The sequence below is a fragment of the Oreochromis aureus genome, unplaced genomic scaffold (assembly GCF_013358895.1).
Source record: "Oreochromis aureus strain Israel breed Guangdong unplaced genomic scaffold, ZZ_aureus HiC_scaffold_387, whole genome shotgun sequence".
Classification (NCBI taxonomy): Eukaryota; Metazoa; Chordata; class Actinopteri; order Cichliformes; family Cichlidae; genus Oreochromis; species Oreochromis aureus.
In genome coordinates, this window is record NW_024108934.1 from 1 (window position 1) to 18,411 (window position 18,411).

The 18,411-nt window shown below is 37.4% G+C and overlaps 1 long non-coding RNA gene across 1 annotated transcript; it reads left to right on the forward strand.

The window, feature by feature from the left end:
- Nucleotides 1–2,086: 2,086 nt before the first annotated feature.
- Nucleotides 2,087–6,103, forward strand: LOC120437061. Its single transcript, XR_005610793.1, has 3 exons — nucleotides 2,087–2,242; nucleotides 3,321–3,347; nucleotides 5,063–6,103. It is a non-coding gene; the product is annotated as an uncharacterized LOC120437061 (long non-coding RNA).
- The last annotated feature ends 12,308 nt before the right edge of the window (nucleotides 6,104–18,411 follow it).

An 18,411-nucleotide genomic window follows, 5' to 3' on the forward strand; every position in this document is an offset into this window, starting at 1 on the left:
CTTTATACAGGTGTTCATTTTCTCCTTATGTTTGTGGATTTAAGTAGCAGACAAAACAATTAAAGCGTTTTAGGAGAGTCAGTATAAGTGGTTGCTCAAACACTTAAGAGCTGCACAGGTATTGATTTATATTGTCTGTCAAATTCTGCTGATGTATTACATTAAAGTCAGAACACTGTAGAAGTATTTTGCCTGACTCGGTATAAGTAATAGCTTTAACAGTTAAGCAATAATAAAAACGAAGAGAACCAGAGGTGTGAGTGGAAATTGTTAGGTATATTACAGCCAATGTGTCGAATTAGTTTATTACTTATTTAGTGAATATAATGTGTTTTAAAATTAAATAGAAATGTTGCCAAAAAGGGACATTGCAACATACATAAATATTCCTAACAACTGGTACAATGAAAGGACTTTTTAGTGTAATATTTTAAGACATTTCATTTTAATCACAAAGTATTCTGCACCTCTGTTATTGTAACATATCAATATTTACATGTATTTTAGGATTTGCATATTCATATCAGACTAACCAAAACATGAGGTTTTCTGTTGCTTCTGATTTAAAGAATTACTTTGTATTTAATGTTTTTAACCTGAAAGGACATTAAAAGTTTTGGTTTTTCACACTTTATTAGAACTGACCTGTTGTAGAAAATGTTGGAGCCAAAAGGGCTTCTGTGTAGGAAATATTTGGTGTATCCTGCACTTGTGCCAACAAATATTGGTGCCTGTCTCACTTGCTATAGCCATGTGAGATCGTGCAGTTCAATTATCTCCTCTTTAGACTACAATAAACTTAAAAAAGGTTAAAGTAATTGAGGATTTTACTAGTTAATTTGTGTCACAGTAAATTGGATTGTGTGTGAAGAGGCTCAACAGTCTGAATCATCAAACAGTGATCTGATGTATTGTTTCCTTTCTCTAGACTGCTGATCTGATCGTCTCAAGTCTGGTAAGTAAAGGTTTGTCTGAGGTGCAGTGCTGGGAAATGTTTCTCATCATAGGAGATTCAGTGTAGTGCAGTGAGTGAGCACAGCTATTGGTGATCATCAAAAGTCATCAAATCCTAGAAAAGTCTGTGTAAACATTTCCAGACCTACAGAGGTTGGTAGGTTATTGTAGCAGCACATATTTTTTCACATTAGAGCAGCTCATGAACAGCAGTTTAGGTACAATTAAGTCTTCAAGTAGGGCCTCATGGATTTCAAAAGCTTCTTTCCTTCATTAAATTAAGTCACTGTCTGAAAACTGCTCTTTGAATTAGTCTTTTTAATGAAAGATTTTGTTGATGACTGTGAAAAATAAAAAGCATAGCACAGCACTCATTTCTGTATTTTATGATTAAATGATCTACAAAGAAATTATGATCATATATATTTTTAATTAGGCCTTTAAATCGGTCATTATAAGTACGTCCTAGATTTAGTGGAGTGCTTATGGCTGTGTATTAAACATGCCCCAAATGTGATTGAAATATGTAGAAATAGTATTGTTTACTTTTATGTTAACGGATCTCAAATCCCTGTTTCTGTGTACCCAGATATTATGATGTAGTGTTGTCCCAGGTAAGCACACACAGAAACAGGGATTTGAGGAATTTGGGGATTAAGGAACATGTGATGTGGCATAAATTTTAAGTAGGTGGCCTGAAACTGTCTGCTCTAACCTCAGTGTGTTGGTTTTGTTGGACCATATAATATTTACAGTAAGTTATTGTAGCAGTACATCTTGGTGTAAGTTTATAGACTCTGTTTGTTTTTATTGTGTCAATAGAATTTGAATGCAGGCCACCTCAAATGTTAAAGCCTACAAACATTCCATACAAGCTATCATTTGTGATTGTTGCCTACTTTTAAATTGTGACGTCACCATTTGATAAAGTGTGCTGTGCTAGGTGTTGCAAATCATTGGTTACGATATCTACTCCGTTAAGTAATCGAACCTAAATTTTGGAGCATTACATGACTAAGAAACTTGGGTGGCTTATTGCAAATGGATAATAAAACTACATATTACCTTTATGAAGATGATAATCTTTATTAGGGTGCGGAAAAGAAAACAGAGGAGAGTTGTTGTTTGTATTCCAGCTGTGTTTAACAAAGAAGTTTCCGGAAGCTTTTTGAATACAGAGAGTGATGAAGTATTGACTGTAATGCTGATTGGAGTTGTCTGATCCTGTATTTTTGTTCTTTGTCTTTTGCTACACAGAGTGAACAGATCTTTGGTTTTGCCTTTGCTGGTAAGTAGACAGTAATGGTAATGTTTAGTAATTTAGTAGTAGTACTAATAGTACTAGTAGTTTGGCTATTTGTGTCATCTTGCCATTCACTCATGGGCAAAAACAAATAGTTAGAATTTAGAATCTGTAGCAGCAAAGCCCCCACACAGGACCACTTGACTGCCCCTGAAAATATCAATGAAGTTTAATAGCCCATTTTTGTCTGATTTAATTTTTGATGACTTATCAAGTCCAAACATAGTTAAATGTCAGAGATATCTTTATGCAGTTGTTCGATTTCTCCTTATGTTTGTGGATTTAAGTATCAAACAAAACTATGAAAGTGCTTTAGGTGAGTATAGGTGGTACCTTAAACACTTAAAAGCACCACAGCTATCGATTTTTATTGTCTCTTTCATTCCACTTATGAATTAGCATGAAGTCGAAACACTAGAAGTATTTTGCCTGAGTGACTGTAAGTGATAGCTTAAACACTTAAGCAATAATTAAAATGTAAGAGAAGTACAGTTGTGAGTAGGTATATTAAAGCCAATGTTTTGAAATTAAATATAAATGTTGCCAAAAAGGGATATACTGCAAAACACATAATATTGTTAGCAACAAGTACAATGGAATGACTTTTTAGTGTAATATTTTTAAGAAATTCTCATTTAAAAAAATGGTGTGCCACTGTTGTTGTTGTGGTTTTTTTTAATTTGTATTCAACATTTTTAATCTGAAATGCGATTAAATGTTGTCGTTCTTCACATGTTATTAGAACTGACTTGTGATAGAAAATGTTGGAGAGACAAAAGTTCTGTGTACAAAATATTTGGTATATCCTGCATTTGTGCCAACAAATATTGGTGCCTATTCTTTGCAGTTCTGTAGTATGAATGTTTTTATTAAACATGTTAAAGCCATCTGCGACTCTGCAATTAAATTGTGCCCTCTTTAGACTACAGTGAGTTCATAAAGGCTTGAAGAAATGGAGGATTTGACTAGTTATTTAATGTCACAGTAAATTGGATTGTGTGTGAAGAGGCTCAACAGTCTGAATCATTAAACAGTGATCTGATGTTTTGTTTCCTTTGTCTAGACTGCTGATCTGATCGTCTCAAGTCTGGTAAGTATAGGTTTTGTCTGAGGTGCAGTGCTGGGAAATGTCTTTCTTCCTTGCAGATTTATTTTGTTTATGGTTTTTTGTCACATGTTTCAAATCTTCTAACAAGGATGACCTGGATAAATACAAATACAAGCAGTTCTAAAGTGATGATTTCATGTATGAAGCAGAGAAAACCAAACCAGAGCTATCTGTTCTCTAATACCCAGCTGTGAAAACCCTGATAGCAACAACTACCATCAAGCATTTATAGTAAATAGTAATGACTGACTTACATCACTGGGGGATTTTGGTCCACTTTAATTTCAGAGTTGCCCATCCCAAGTGTGATTAGACTTAAACTCAGGACCTGATGAGTTGATGTAGGTCCTGAAGTAGTAAAGGAACTCTGGACCATCACAGTAACAGCACCATGTTTGACTTTAATGCTGGTGTTTTTCTGAAATATTTCTCTCACTTTAGAAGATTCAGTTTAGTACAGTGAGTCCGCACAGCTCTTGCTGATCATCAAGATGTTTTTAGGCAAATGTGAGAAAGTTTTTGTTCTTTTTGGCCAGTCAATAAATAATTTTGAGTTTAATGGATATAAAGTGTTTAAAGCAGGAGGCCTGAAACTGTCTGCTGTAACCTCAGTGTGCGGGTTTATTTGGACCATATAATATTTACAGTAAGTTACTGTAGCAGCACGTCTTGGTTTGAGTTTATAGACTTAGTTTATTGTTTTAATAGAACGCAAAAATGTCCTTATAACAGTTCCACCATCATTTGTTAAACATTGTCATTCTGTTCAGTCTAATAATTTACTGTAGAACTCTTTAATAATAATAATAATAATAATAATGGATTGGATTTATACAGCGCTAATTTATACAGGCACCCAAAGCACTTTACAATGCCACTATTCATTCACTCTCACATTCACACACTGGTGGAGGCAAGCTACAGTTGTAGCCACAGCTGCCCTGGGGAAGGCTGACAGAAGCGAGGCTGCCATATCGCGCCATCGGCCCCTCTGGCCAACACCAGTAGGCGGTAGGGTAAAGTGTCTCGCCCAAGGACACAACAACCAGGACAGAGAGCCCGGGGATCGAACCGGCGACCTTCCGGTTACAGATACGCTTCTGTATTTTTGAGATTATAAGGCATAATGTCAATAAACAAGTCTGTTTTTAAGGCACATTAAGCCAAACAAACAGTCAGATAAGTCGAACTTTATTCAAGTCATTCACAACAAGTCTCAACACTGTTCAGTTGTAACACATAAAATACAGAACAATACACTCACTTTTTCAGTTCATTCCTCATCCACAAATCCATCAAACTCTTCATGGGTTGATCAGTTTGAAATCTGCTTCATAAGCATGTCTCTTAACACGTGCCAGGTCCTTGTACACACACCGTAATGTTATGTTGAAGCACTGTACAAATTACTCTACGAGGGTCCTGACTATGGTAGCCATAATGCTCTGACAATACATCAAGCGGCGCAGCTTTGTAGCTTACCGAAGTCTTACTAAAATATTTGACAGAATTTGGATCACTGTGTACCACAGAAATCCCATTTGAGGTCAGTAAGCATAACCAGAATCAATACACTAGGCACATTGTATATTTTTGAGAAAATGACAGGATTTTAGGTGTGCCATATAGTCTGAAGAATATGGTAAATCCAAGCATATTGGAAATATGACTAATTCCAGTCCTTTTGTGTCTTACAGGTGACCTGCTGCAGAAAACCCTCTCCCTCTATCATTATCAAGCAATTCTGTCTATCCTATCACTCTCCCAACTCTATCTAATTTGACAGCCATTCTATCTTGTATCCCTCTATCCCTACTGCTCTATCTAATTTGACAGCCATTCTATCTTGTATCCCTCTATCCCAAGCACTCTCTCATTTTCAGAAATCTAAGTTTTCAGAAATCTAAGTTTTCAGAAATCTAAGTTTTCAGAAATCCAAGTCTTGAGAAATCCAAGTTTTCAGAAATCTAAGTTTTCAGAAATCCAAGTCTTGAGAAATCCAAGTTTTGAGAAATCCAAGTTTTGAAAAATCCAAGTTTTGAAAAATCCAAGTTTTACCAGATCCCTGTTTTTGGCAATTGAAGTTACCAGAACTTTGTCAATCTGTATTCAGAATTCTGAGAGATCTCCGCTCTCACTGCTCCTTCTTTCCTGTCATTAAACTCTCTCTCCATTCATTTTGCTGGAAAATAACAATTAGAAAGTTGAATATACAGTAGTAGAATTGCAGTACAGTAGAACTTATAGTAGAAACTACTTATACAGCCCTACATTTGTAGTTTTAACTTGGCATTACACTTTGGAATAAACACTGATAGTTTGGCTTACTGGTGCAATTACTTTGATACATTATATAAAATATACACCTTTTATAAGGTTTATTTGTAATAAGATAATCTGACTATTCTGTAATATATTCAGAGTGCTATATTCACATAAATATTAAATTTGATTCAAATACATTTTTCAAGTCTGTTTCGTTGGCTATAACATTTGACTACAAGTTTATACTATTATTATCGAAGGACAAACCCTTTTTGTCACTCAGTGTAAGTGTTCAGTTACAATTGTCATCTAGAGGCTGCCCTGTGAACCCAGACTTCCTGTTTCCTGACTGCTGCAGAACATCCAGCTGAAGAATCCCCATCGCCTGTCATCTGATCACCACACCATCACAGCTCCTTATATTTGCTTTAAATTTTAAATATCTGAAACATTTACACAAAGTCTACTTAAAAGCTAAGATTTTTTTATCATAGCCTGTTGATTGATTGTTGAGATTTATTCTGCATATTACTTTACAGAAGTATAGACCTATTTGTTATCCAGTCTGGTTAAAAAAATATAAGAAGTTGTAATATACAGTTTTTGAAAAAGTTACAATAAAACAGACCAAAGTGTTTTCAAAGAACTTTAAATAACTTTTATATTGAGTTTGTATTTAAGTCAACCTTTTACATCAATTCTGATAAATCTCTGATTTAATAGTCATTAAAGTCATTAGTTTTTCAGTGTTTACGGGTTGACTTTTGTTTACATTTGTGTATAAATACATATAAGGTCCAGTTTGTACTTCAACAAAATGCCAAGAAAAAGTCAAAGGTCGCAGTCCCAGAAGCTTAGATGGCAAAAGCAGAAAGAAGCTCCAGGACAGTCTCATGTACAGGTTACAAACAGTGAAAGTCATCAACAGGTAAATGTTTCTCAGACCGGTGAGCAGGTAAAGGTGTCTTTTACAACTATTCCCAGTCCAGAAGTGCAGAGCAGTGCTCAGACAGCCGCAGTGTCTTATGCAGATGTGGTAAAGAGAGGTGTTTGCTCAGCATGTGTGCCAGATGCTAAAGTACAGCAGGTAATCCAGACTGAACCCCAGGTAACTGTGCAAACACAGCATGATGGAGAAGCTCCAGGACCGTCTCATGTACAGGTTACAAACAGTGAAACTCGTCCACGAGTGAGTAGCATCTGTGCATCCCGAAGCCAGGCTTCTCCTAGGTATGGAAAGTACCGGAATCAGCAATGCATGGCTAACAGTTTGGTTTTCCTGTCATTCTTACACGAGGATGAATTCATTACTGGAGCAGATCTAAACCGTGTGTTGGATAAAGGCCATGCCGTGTATTCAGATGCCAGAAAGAGGTTTGTGAACAGCGTGTTTCTAGCCTGTGATGAGCTTCCCACAGTGGTCACCAGCCGCAGACACAAGTATCAAGTGGATATGTCTCAGTTTGCTCGTTATGGGACATTTGATGGTACAAATCACCTGCCGAGCCTTGAACAGGGACTACAGTGTTTGGCTTCAGAGGTTTGCTACGCTTTGCTAGTCATGGGAGGAACGGTGATCGCAGTTTGCAGGCTGACTTCAGGTGAATACGCATACTTTGACCCTCACCCACGTAAGTCTACAGGAATGCCATTGTCGCTAGCTGTAAGTGGTGGAACTGCAGTTATGTTAAAATTCACACGTCTTAACGACATGATTGACAGGATCAAACACTTGTACCGAATGTTTAGCATCGCGCCAACCTGCACTTATGAGCTACAGCCTGTCGAGTTTCACAGTGAAAACGCTGCTGACCAAAGAGATGCTGATGAAAACAGACAAACAGCTACAACTGTTCCAGCACCAGCTTTAAATGAACCTGAATTTGAAACCCCAAAATCCACTGAGCAGACACAGAAAACTGTGACCGACACTTTAGCCACTGAAGTGATGTCATCCAGAGTGGATTATTCAAATGAGCCAGCTGCTGAGCTGAACAATTGTCCTTCTGATTATTTAGAAATAGAAACCTCTGCATCTTCTGTAAGAGACACTCAGGTAACAAAAGAATCTGTTCCTCAGAATGATTTAAACACTGCCTCCTGTTTAACTAAGACAACAGAGGAACTCTCACATAAACTGTTGAAGCATAATAAACAGCAAAGGAGAAAGATTAGGAGACGACTATTGGTCCAAGAAAAACTACCACAGAGAAAGGAAAATGAGAAAAAGAAAGAAAGACAGACGTACACTTTTGATGAAAGCTTTAAGGCAAAGAAAAAAGATTCTAGTAGAAAGTCTCATGATTCTGATCACAGTAAGAAAAAGAGTGTGTACAAAAATAATCTGTATAAACTCAATGCTACATATAGAGAGAAACAGAGAGAACATTTTAGAAAAATCTATAGAGATAGTGCTAAAATTAGAGAGAGAAAAAGAGAACGTGTCATAAGGATGTATAAAGAAGATTCTTTATTCCGAGAAAAGCAGAAGGAACGTATAACAAGAACTTATAGAGAATCTCCCATTTTCCGAGAAAAGCAGAAGGAACGTATAACAAGAACATATAGAGAATCTCCCATTTTCCGAGAAAAGCAGAAGGAACATATGAGAAAAACATATAAAGAATCTTATAGACAATCTCCTATATTCAAAGAAAGGCAGAAGGAACGAATAAGAAGAACATACAGAGAATCTCCCATGTTCCGAGAAAAGCAGAAGGAACGTATTAGAAGAACATACAGAGAATCTCCCATGTTCCGAGAAAAGCAGAAGGAACGAATAAGAAGAACATACAGAGAATCTCCCATGTTCCGAGAAAAGCAGAAGGAACGTATTAGAAGAACATACAGAACTTGTGCTGAATTCAGAAAGAAACATAAAGCTTACATGAGGTCATATGTTTCTAACCTATATAAAGAAAGTGAAGAATTTAGACAGAAAAAACAATGTTACATCACTAAACGTTATGGAGAAGAGAGACAATTTCAGCAGCAACACAAGGACAATATGAGAGAACGAATGAGAGTAAAATATTGGAACGGTTTTTCTTTTAGACAGATGCATAATTTCAGATGTGCAATGAAAATAAAAAGAAAATATCGTCAGATGCATCGACCAGCTGAAAGTTTACAGTGTCATCCAGATAACAGTTTAATGAATGAGGCCATATCTTGTTTCAGATCAAACATTAAGTCAGCACCATCTTATGTTTGTACTGTTTGTCTAAAAGCTTCTTTTCCTAATCAGGTGAAAATCTGCAAAAGAAACAATTACTCAAAACACCAAACTGTAGCTCAGCAGTGTCTAACTGGTAAATTTGTTCATATGTGTGATGAAGTATGTAATGATCACTGCAGCTTTCCTGTTGAGAGAAAAAAGGAGTATATCTGTCACACTTGTCACAGTTCCCTCAAAAGTGGACGCATGCCAAGGCTTGCCACTGTCAATGGTTTAGAACTGCAGGATATTCCAGCTGAATTGTGTGATCTCAACATTCTGGAGAGACATCTGATTGCCAAATGCATACCATTTGCAAAGATTATTCCACTTCCAAAGGGCAGACAAAGACTCATACGTGGTAATGTGGTGTGTGTCCCATCTGAGGTCCAACAAACAGTTGACTGTTTACCGAGGCTCAGAAGCCAATCACAGATAATGAGGATCAAGCTGAAAAGACGACTGTGCTACAAAGGCCATCAGCTGTTCCAGACTGTCACCTGGTCTAAACTGATCCAAGCCCTGCGTAAGCTCAAACAGATTCATCCACAGTACACAGATATTGTTATCAGAGATGATGCATTGCTTTGTGATCCAACGTTACCTGATGATGACAGCAGTGATGAAGCCAGCATGGGAAGTGATGATTATGATGAAGCAGATCTAATGGAAATTGACAACTATGAAAAAGATGCCCTTTTGAGTGAAACCGAGTCTGAAATAGAACAAGATATTAATATGGTATCCTGTGATGAACAACCAGAGGAACAAAATCCAGAGGAACCAGAAAGTGATTTGAACAATGGAGGTTTTGCTCTAGAAAGTTGCCTGCAGCCTGTAGACATTTCAGAAGAGATTCTCTCTTTCACTGATAACACATATTGTGTGGCTCCTGCAGAAAGAAACAATCCTGTTAGCTTCTTCAGAACTCCTCATTTGGAAGCCATGGCATTTCCTGTGCAGTTTCCTACTGGTCAGAATACACTGGATGAAAAGAGACGTCTTAAACTCACACCAAGTGCTTACTTCAAGTCAAGGCTTTTCAACATTGATGCAAGATTTGCTAAAGATACAAATTACCTGTTTTTCTCACAGTTTGTCACTGAAATACACTTGGCTAATTCCAGCATGACAATACAGCTAAGGAAAGGTAAAACTATGACCAAAGATGGACATAAAATCACATCAGGAATGTTACAAAGTAAGACAGAAGTAGAGAAGCTGGTAAGAAATAAAGATGCAATCAGATTTATGCAGCCACTCAGAGGAACTCCAGCTTACTGGCAGAAAACTACCAGAGATCTATTCAGTATGGTTCGTCAAATAGGAACACCTCAGTTCTTTGTCACTTTCTCTGCTGCTGAGATGAGATGGCCTGAAGTGATTCAAGCAATAAAGAGACAGCAAGGTGAAGAGGTTGATTTTGAAGCCCTGGACTGGTCAGAAAAGTGTGAAATTCTAAGATCAAATCCAGTAACCACCATGCGAATGTTTGATAAGCGTGTTGAGGCTTTGTTCAGAGATTTGCTTTTTTCTCCTGCACAGCCCCTTGGTGAAATCATTGATTACTTTTACAGAGTTGAGTTCCAGCACAGAGGTAGTCCGCATATACACATGTTGCTGTGGATTCGAGAAAAGGTAGAAGTAGATGTGGATGACGACCAAACTGTCTGTGACTTTGTGGACAGATACATCTCAGCTCAACTCCTGATCCAGAAAAACAGCCTGAACTGCACAAAAAGTCACTGAACTACAAAAGCACAGCAAAAACCACACAAAAACATGCTTTAAGAGTGTGAACTCTGGTTGTAGATTTGGGTTTCCAAAACCACCATCCACAAGAACAATGATTGTGAGACAGGATGAGGATTCAGACACTGAAGCTGCAAAAGTCAAACTCAGACCTTTGATGAACCTGCTGAAGGAACCTGAAGCTGCTTCCCTCACCATAGAGCAGATTCTGTCACGATGCAACTTGACAATGAATGAGTATGAACAATGCCTCCAAGACATAAACAAGAAAACAGCTCTTATTCTGAAACGTGACCCAAAGGACTGTTGGATCAACAATTACAACCCAGACCTGCTTGAAGCCTGGAACTCTAATTTAGATGTCTCGTTAATATTGAATGCCTATTCATGTATAGAATATCTCTGTAAATATATAACGAAGAAAGAATCTGGCCTCTCTGAATACCTGAAGACAGTTATTGATAACTCTGATAAGAACACGGTCAATGAATGTGATGAAATGAGAGCTGTGATGCAGGCTTATTCAAAAAGAGAGAAATCAGCGCACAGAGTGTGTGACTCGAGTCTGTGGCCTAAAAATGAAAAAATGTTCCCGCAGTGTTGTATTTGTACCAACCGATGATAACCCAGTAAAAATGAGTCGCCCGATGAGCTACCTGGAATCCACAACACATGACAGTTGTAATATTTGGATGACAAGTTTGAGTGATAAATACAAATGCAGACCTGAGACACCAGAATATGAGGAAATGTCCCTGGCTGATTTTGCTGCCTTGTGCCGGTTGGTGAGTGGTCCAAATGAAGGAAAAGATGTGCTTCCTCTTCTAAACCAGCTTGGATTTGTACAAAGGCGAAAGAATGATAAACCAGCTATAATCAGGTATTACCACTGCTCACAAGAAAAGATCCCGAGCAATATTATGGTCGACTGTTGAGACTTTACCTTCCACACAGATCAGAGCAGGAACTGAAACCACAAGGATTCCAAACCTATCAGTCCTTCTACAACTCGGGTTTTGTGCGACATCCATGTTCAGACCACAGTGAGTCTGTGAAAAGGGTTGTAAAGAGAAATAAAGACAAGTATGAGAAGAACTCTGAGGATATTGAGAGTGCACTGGAAGAGTTTGAACAAAATAGGGACGTTGTGATTGATGAATGGTGTAATCTGGCTCCTGAATCTGAAGTTGTGAGGTTGCAATGTGATGAGAATCTTCCTGAGAGACATTCTGATGATGAGAACGAACAGGAGAATGTTCCCGACTACAGTCGTCAGTCTGATGCTGTAACAGAGATCAGAGCCATCAGAGAACAACCTGCAGTCGATCCAGCTGTGGTACGTGTAATGTATCAGAATCTGAACCAGAAGCAGGCCTGCGTGTTCTATGCTATAAGAGACTGGTTATTCAGCGAGTTTGTGGTTTGAACCCAGATCCATTTTTCTTCTATATCAACGGTGGTGCAGGAACTGGAAAGTCACATCTGATTAAATGTATTCACTCTGAAGCATCAAAGATCCTGAGCAGACTGCCTGCTAATGCAGAAGAAGCTGACATATCAAATCCAACTGTTTTACTGACTTCATTTACTGGGACAGCAGCTTTTTCTATCAATGGCTCTACGTTACATTCCCTACTGAAACTACCCAGGAGTCTGAAACCACCCATTCAAGGACTTGGTAACCAACTGGATGAAGTCAGATCTGAGCTTATGAATGCTGAAATTATTGTTATTGATGAGATTTCGATGGTTTCAAAACCCTTTTTGCTTATGTGGATGCAAGACTGAAACAAATCAAAGGCACTCAGAGACCTTTTGGTGGAATGTCAGTTTTAGCTGTTGGAGATTTTTACCAGCTGCCACCAGTGCGACAGTCTAAACCTCTCTGTGTTTATGATCCAGAACAGATTGACCTATGGCAGGAACATTTTCAGATGATCACTCTAACCGAGATCATGCGTCAGAAAGATGATGTGGCCTTTGCAGAGATGTTGAACAGGATTAGAATCAAAGAAAAGACAGATGAGCTTTCTCAGTGCGACAGAGATTTGTTGTCACAGGCTGTGACTGCACCAGAAGAATGTCCAATCGAGGTCTTACACATTTATGCCACCAACAAGAATGTGGAATCCCACAACACAGATACGCTCAAGAAGCTTCATTCAAACATTATAATCATCAATGCAGACGATTTCCAGAAGGATAAATGTACAGGCAGAATGGCACGAAGAGACAGACCATTTACAGGTGGGCGAAATGATTTACCCGACACCCTGAATGTTGCTGAAGGAGCTCGAGTGATGCTGACCAGAAACTTGGACACACTAAACGGTTTGGTCAATGGTGCTTTTGGTATACTGATAAAGGTGGTGAGATCTGAAAATGATGGACAAATAATTAAACTGGGGCTCAGAATGGACAACCGGCAGTCTATGAGACACAACCGCAGTGCTAATGCAGCATCTGATGATCTGGTTTATATTGAGAGAGCAGAGGAGAGTCTGAAGTTTAAAGGAGCGGTACGCAGACAGTTTCCTGTAAAGCTAGCATTTGCCTGCACAATCCACAAAACCCAGGGTCTTACAACACAGACAGCTGTAGTTTCAATGAAGAACATTTTTGAACCAGGTATGGCTTATGTTGCTCTCAGCAGGGTGACGTCTCTCAGTGGACTCTATTTGCAGGACTTGGATGAGAAAAAGATTTACGCCAATCCTGAGGTAACTGCAGCGCCCAAACCATGAGACAAGCCAGTGTTGAGGAAATGATGCCTCTTCTTCAGGTCAGAGAAACAGCCAGCAGACCTGACACTCTTACACTGATCCATCACAATACGGAGGGTTTGCCATCTCACATCAGTGACATCAAGAGTCATCATGAAATGTGTTTAGCAGATGTTTTGTGTCTCACTGAGTCTCACCTTCAAGGCTCCTTTGTTGCAGACAGTCTTCATTTGGACGGCTACACCATGTTCAAACGCAACAGACATGTGTCCTACACAAACTTTCCTCACATGGCCAGCAGAAGTGGTGGTGGAGTTGTTGTGTATTTGAGGAATCATTTTCAGGTTCAGGTAAAACAGTATCTGCATAATGTCACTGATCTTGAGTTTTTAGTGTTGAAGGTTCAGGCTCCATTCCCTGCGCTCATTGTGGTTGTGTACAGACCTCCTGACTACAGTTTGACACCATTCATGCAAAACCTGGTAAGTCTTTTAGATTCACTTGAAATAATGGACTGTCACCCAATAATTGTGTGTGGAGATTTTAATGAGAACCAGTTACAGAGTGGAAGAAAACAGATTCTGGAGCAGTTTCAGTCGAGAGGGTATTCACAGCTGATCACTTCTGCCACTACAGACAAGAACACCCTGCTTGACCTCATTTTTGTTTCTCAGCCACAGCAAAGTCTCCATTCAGGTGTCCTGAGAACGTATTACAGTTACCACAACCCTGTGTTTTGTGTCCTGTCCTCCAGCCAATCATGAAGTTGTCTGGTGAGTTTTGAAACAATTACAGATCATGTTTGTTACAGTTTGTTTATTGTTTGTAGAGCATGAAAAAGATTTTTCATTGAAAAATCATATTTCTTCATATTGTCTTCCTTACTCTGTCTGTAAGAAGACCCTTTCTTATTGCAATGTTATTAATCATTTCACCAAATCATGGCTGTGCTTCAAGCAGAGCCGGGAGATCTGCTTTATGTTATCATGCACCTCAGATCTGAAATATGCTGCAAAAAGTATTAAACGGACATAATTTATTTTTTATTCTCATGTTTTAAATGACTAAATCTACTAATGCATTTTTTCATGGATGTTAATTGTCATCTCCTTTTTGATACTTTTTTTACTCTGACTTATGTATCTCAACAAACGAGAGCTTCCCCTCAAAGGGCTTTCAAATATGAAATAGTAAATAAATAAATCCCAGATAAATGCAGGTATTTATTATGGGTCACATGAATAAATACAGACAATTATATTTTCTTGATTATAGTAAATTTTGTAGAATCAAATGTTTTGGGATGAATGAGGTTTTGCTTATCATGTTTTACAGGTAAAAAATGTTAAAAGTTTTAAACTATCTTTAGGCTACCAGAGATGTTTATAATGATACATTATGTAGAGAAAACATTTTACAGCTTACAGAATATGTATTAAATCTGATTTAGAAGTACATGGAAAGTTTCTGCATCCATTTTCTGACTTGGCCTTTATCCAGGTGGGTTTGGGTTTGGGTGGATAAAGGCCAAGTCAGAATTCTCTGAGCAGCTGGAAAAAGCTGCTAATAAACAAAGACATCAGAAAGCGGGGCTTTAGGTGTAGCCCCGCTTTCTGACGCACTAATTAGATTTAGTAACTGACACCCCATACCAGCATTACATAGACACTTGGGGGCTGAGATGGGTGGGTGGGGAGGTGGGTGTTGTTAAAAGCACTTTATGTTTTGTAGATGTATTTTTTCAGACAGGGCACACACAGTCCTGTTTCCTTTGTGGGAAAACCTTCAAACTTCACCATCCTCAGCTGAAACAACAACATCTTAACACCATCTTCATGAACTGCTGAGCCAAACCTGATCCATCAGTGCTGGACTGCACAGATAACTACATGCCACAAGGAGACTGCTGTGTTATGAACTGCCATACCAGTGTGTCTTCAATGGAGAAGATGACACACCCATCACCTGACCTCCTGCCTGATCTGGAGACCATCATCATGCTGCCACACTACACACCTCTGAGACCATCAATGATGACTCATACTGAGGAAACTGTATTTCCTGTCAGAGATGCTCAGTGATCCTCAGAGCAGAGAGAGGTATGATTCTTTATCTTTGATTAAAAAAAAATGTCAGTGCTTTTAATTCATTTCATTAATTTAAATCCTGATTATTGCATAAAGAATTACACACTCAAATGATTATACTTGTTGACACTTTTTGAGTTTTAATTCACATTATGGATTACAAATCTATGCTTTTTCTACTCTCTCTCTCTGTGCAGGTATTGCTGTCTTCTGAGTTCTTCAGTGTCCCAACTGAGACATTCAAACCTCATTGCAGAGCTCATGTCTTTCCTCACCATCATGTGAGTGTGAGATTACTCTGGATTCTGGTTATGTGGCCTGCAGCACCTATAAGGTATTTCAACATTGTTCATTTTATAACTTATTTCTAGTTAACACAAATAAAATGTTCTTTTTCTGTATTTTTTTAGAACAAGCTCGTACAGTGTGCCTGCATTCCAGCTTCTTAGACTCTACGCAAGTGGACAGAGTATCAGTGTTTGGCCACTCTTACAGACACCGACTTCTGTCAACTCACTTCTACTGATCAGGCACCTCACTCCAGGAAGACAGAGGGCTGCAAGCCTGTCATCGTTTCCAGTGTGGCTTTGTATTCTTGGGGTAGTATCAGATTTTTCCCACAAATATTCAAAGGTAACACTTATTTTAAGCTTAGTTATTAAATCAAAAGTCTTCCCTTGTGTTAATTTTTTTTTTTTTTTTTTTTTTTTTTTTATTTTACATTTATATGCAGTGATCGGATGTGGTGGAGCTTTGTTAACTGTGTGGAAAACATCTGTTTGTGATGATATTTACAATGAGGCTTTAAGGTGACAGTTTCCATGTAATTTCAATCCTTTTACTAAGCAAAAACATGTTTGCAATTAACATATTTTTTTCAGTTTTGTCTTTTGGATTTATGGTTAACATTCCTCTGTGACAGCAAATACTAAACTGGTCCAAGTAACCAGCATATCATTGGTCAAAGGCAAAAAGGACCACATGTCACGCTAGCAATGAATTTTTGACTGTGTTTGTGTCACCAGATTTAACAAACAATATCAGACATATGAAACTGAACTCTGGATTAATGTGCAGATGTTTTTGTGTTTTTTTTAATGTTGTTGAATAATTATTTTGTAGGACAAACCCAATCTATTTACCCAAACAATGTAACTTGTTTGGGTAAATAGTGGATTAATATATCTAAGTGTATAAGTATAGCAAGCTGAATTCATACAAACACACAGCTCTAAATCTTGAATTGTAGGATGTACAAAAATGATCATGTGATTATTATGGACATTTAAATAACTATATCTATTGAACCATTACACATATTCTTTATAGAAATTACACAATCTCAAAATGTGAAAAAAAAGAAAGTGTTTAAGTGAAAAATAATGTGTGTTTGTATGAATCCTGCCTTAGTATGGGGTGTCAGTAACTACATTAGTATAGAGTAGGTCTAACAGTGGTTTTCCACATCTGCTCTAATATATATAGATAATGGGTCAGACATATAAAGTCATTTTGAAAAGTTCATAAAGGTCACATCCATTCATATGTGTTCCTCTTTATCATTTTATATCAGGTCACACAGCTGACTTGAGTTTTGATCAGAGTAGAACCATAACATTCATGCTAATGGTTCTACTGTTTACAGTTACTTTATGATGGATTTCATCCTGGTCACAGCACTATGTGAAAAGCTGTTAGAGGTTAAGTTAACCCAATTAATACCTCATCATAAGTCACTCTTTAACGCAAAGCAGTGATTATTTTTCAATGTAATTTATTCCACAACAATGTTCTTTATTTGATCCCTGTTTCTTTAAATATGCACATCGATTGTTCAACTGTGTGACTCTCTACACCTCAAATATATCACAATGTGGACTTCATTTGGACAGTATTTTGTAGATTGGTACCATATTTATCATAAAATCAGGAAACTGTAAACTAATTGAAAAATGAAGCTTATGAAAATTTTAATGTGGCATTGGAACATGTTGTTTATCCTTGCTGAATGGTATTTACACAAAACTCCAGCAAATCAGAGGATATATTTTTCTCTCTCACTTGCTGTTTATATATGTGTATATTTTTGCAGTTAATAGCCTATCATGTGTCTGCGCATCTTAGGGCCATAAACATAAACATGGCAAACAAGGATATGTTCACAATTCCAACAGATGCTTCAATTGTTTGTATAAATGTTAGATTCATTTGATTTGCATTTTCTATTAATATTTTTCTGTTTGTCCCAAATGGGATTTTTATTTCTGTATGCCATTATTGTAATCATTGGAAACAACTGAGTAAATATTTTGTATCATATATTTCTAAAAATATTTGAATGTTCTACTTTTCTACTACTGATTTTCTACTTTCTAAACTTTCTTCCACTCTTTGGCACTTCAATAACATTATTTTTGGGTGTTTTTATCTCTGACCGCAGCATCTTGTGCATTTATTACCTAAATGTTGTTTGTGTGGGTTTTGGTTTTGGTTTTTTTGCCATTTTTAGATTTCACCAGCTGTGTAAACTCTGCAATTTTACCTTGGTTTTGTTCCACATGAGTTTATCTGCTGGCTGATTTTCTTCCTTTTCTAATGTTTCTGGTAATTTTTAACAGTTAAACAAGTAACTTTGAGGTTACTTCAGCCTTTTCAGCTGTTATCTGTTGACAGTTTTGCCTAATTATTACATTTCTGCAAAATTATAGCAGTTCTGATAACTTGTAATATTTCTGCCAAGTTTTTAATTTTCTACTAAATTATATTATTTTTGCTAGGTTGCACTACTTTTGTTTGTTATGTTATGTTATGTTATGTTAAGTTATGTTATTCTAAATTATTACATTTCTGCTAAGTTGTAGCTTCTGGTAAACTACAACATTTCTGCTGAATTGTTATATTTCTTCTATGCTATTGCATTTCTGCTAAATTATTACATTTTTGTTAACTTGATGTTGTTCTGCAAAGTTATTAAATTTCAACAACTTTTTAAGCACTGACTT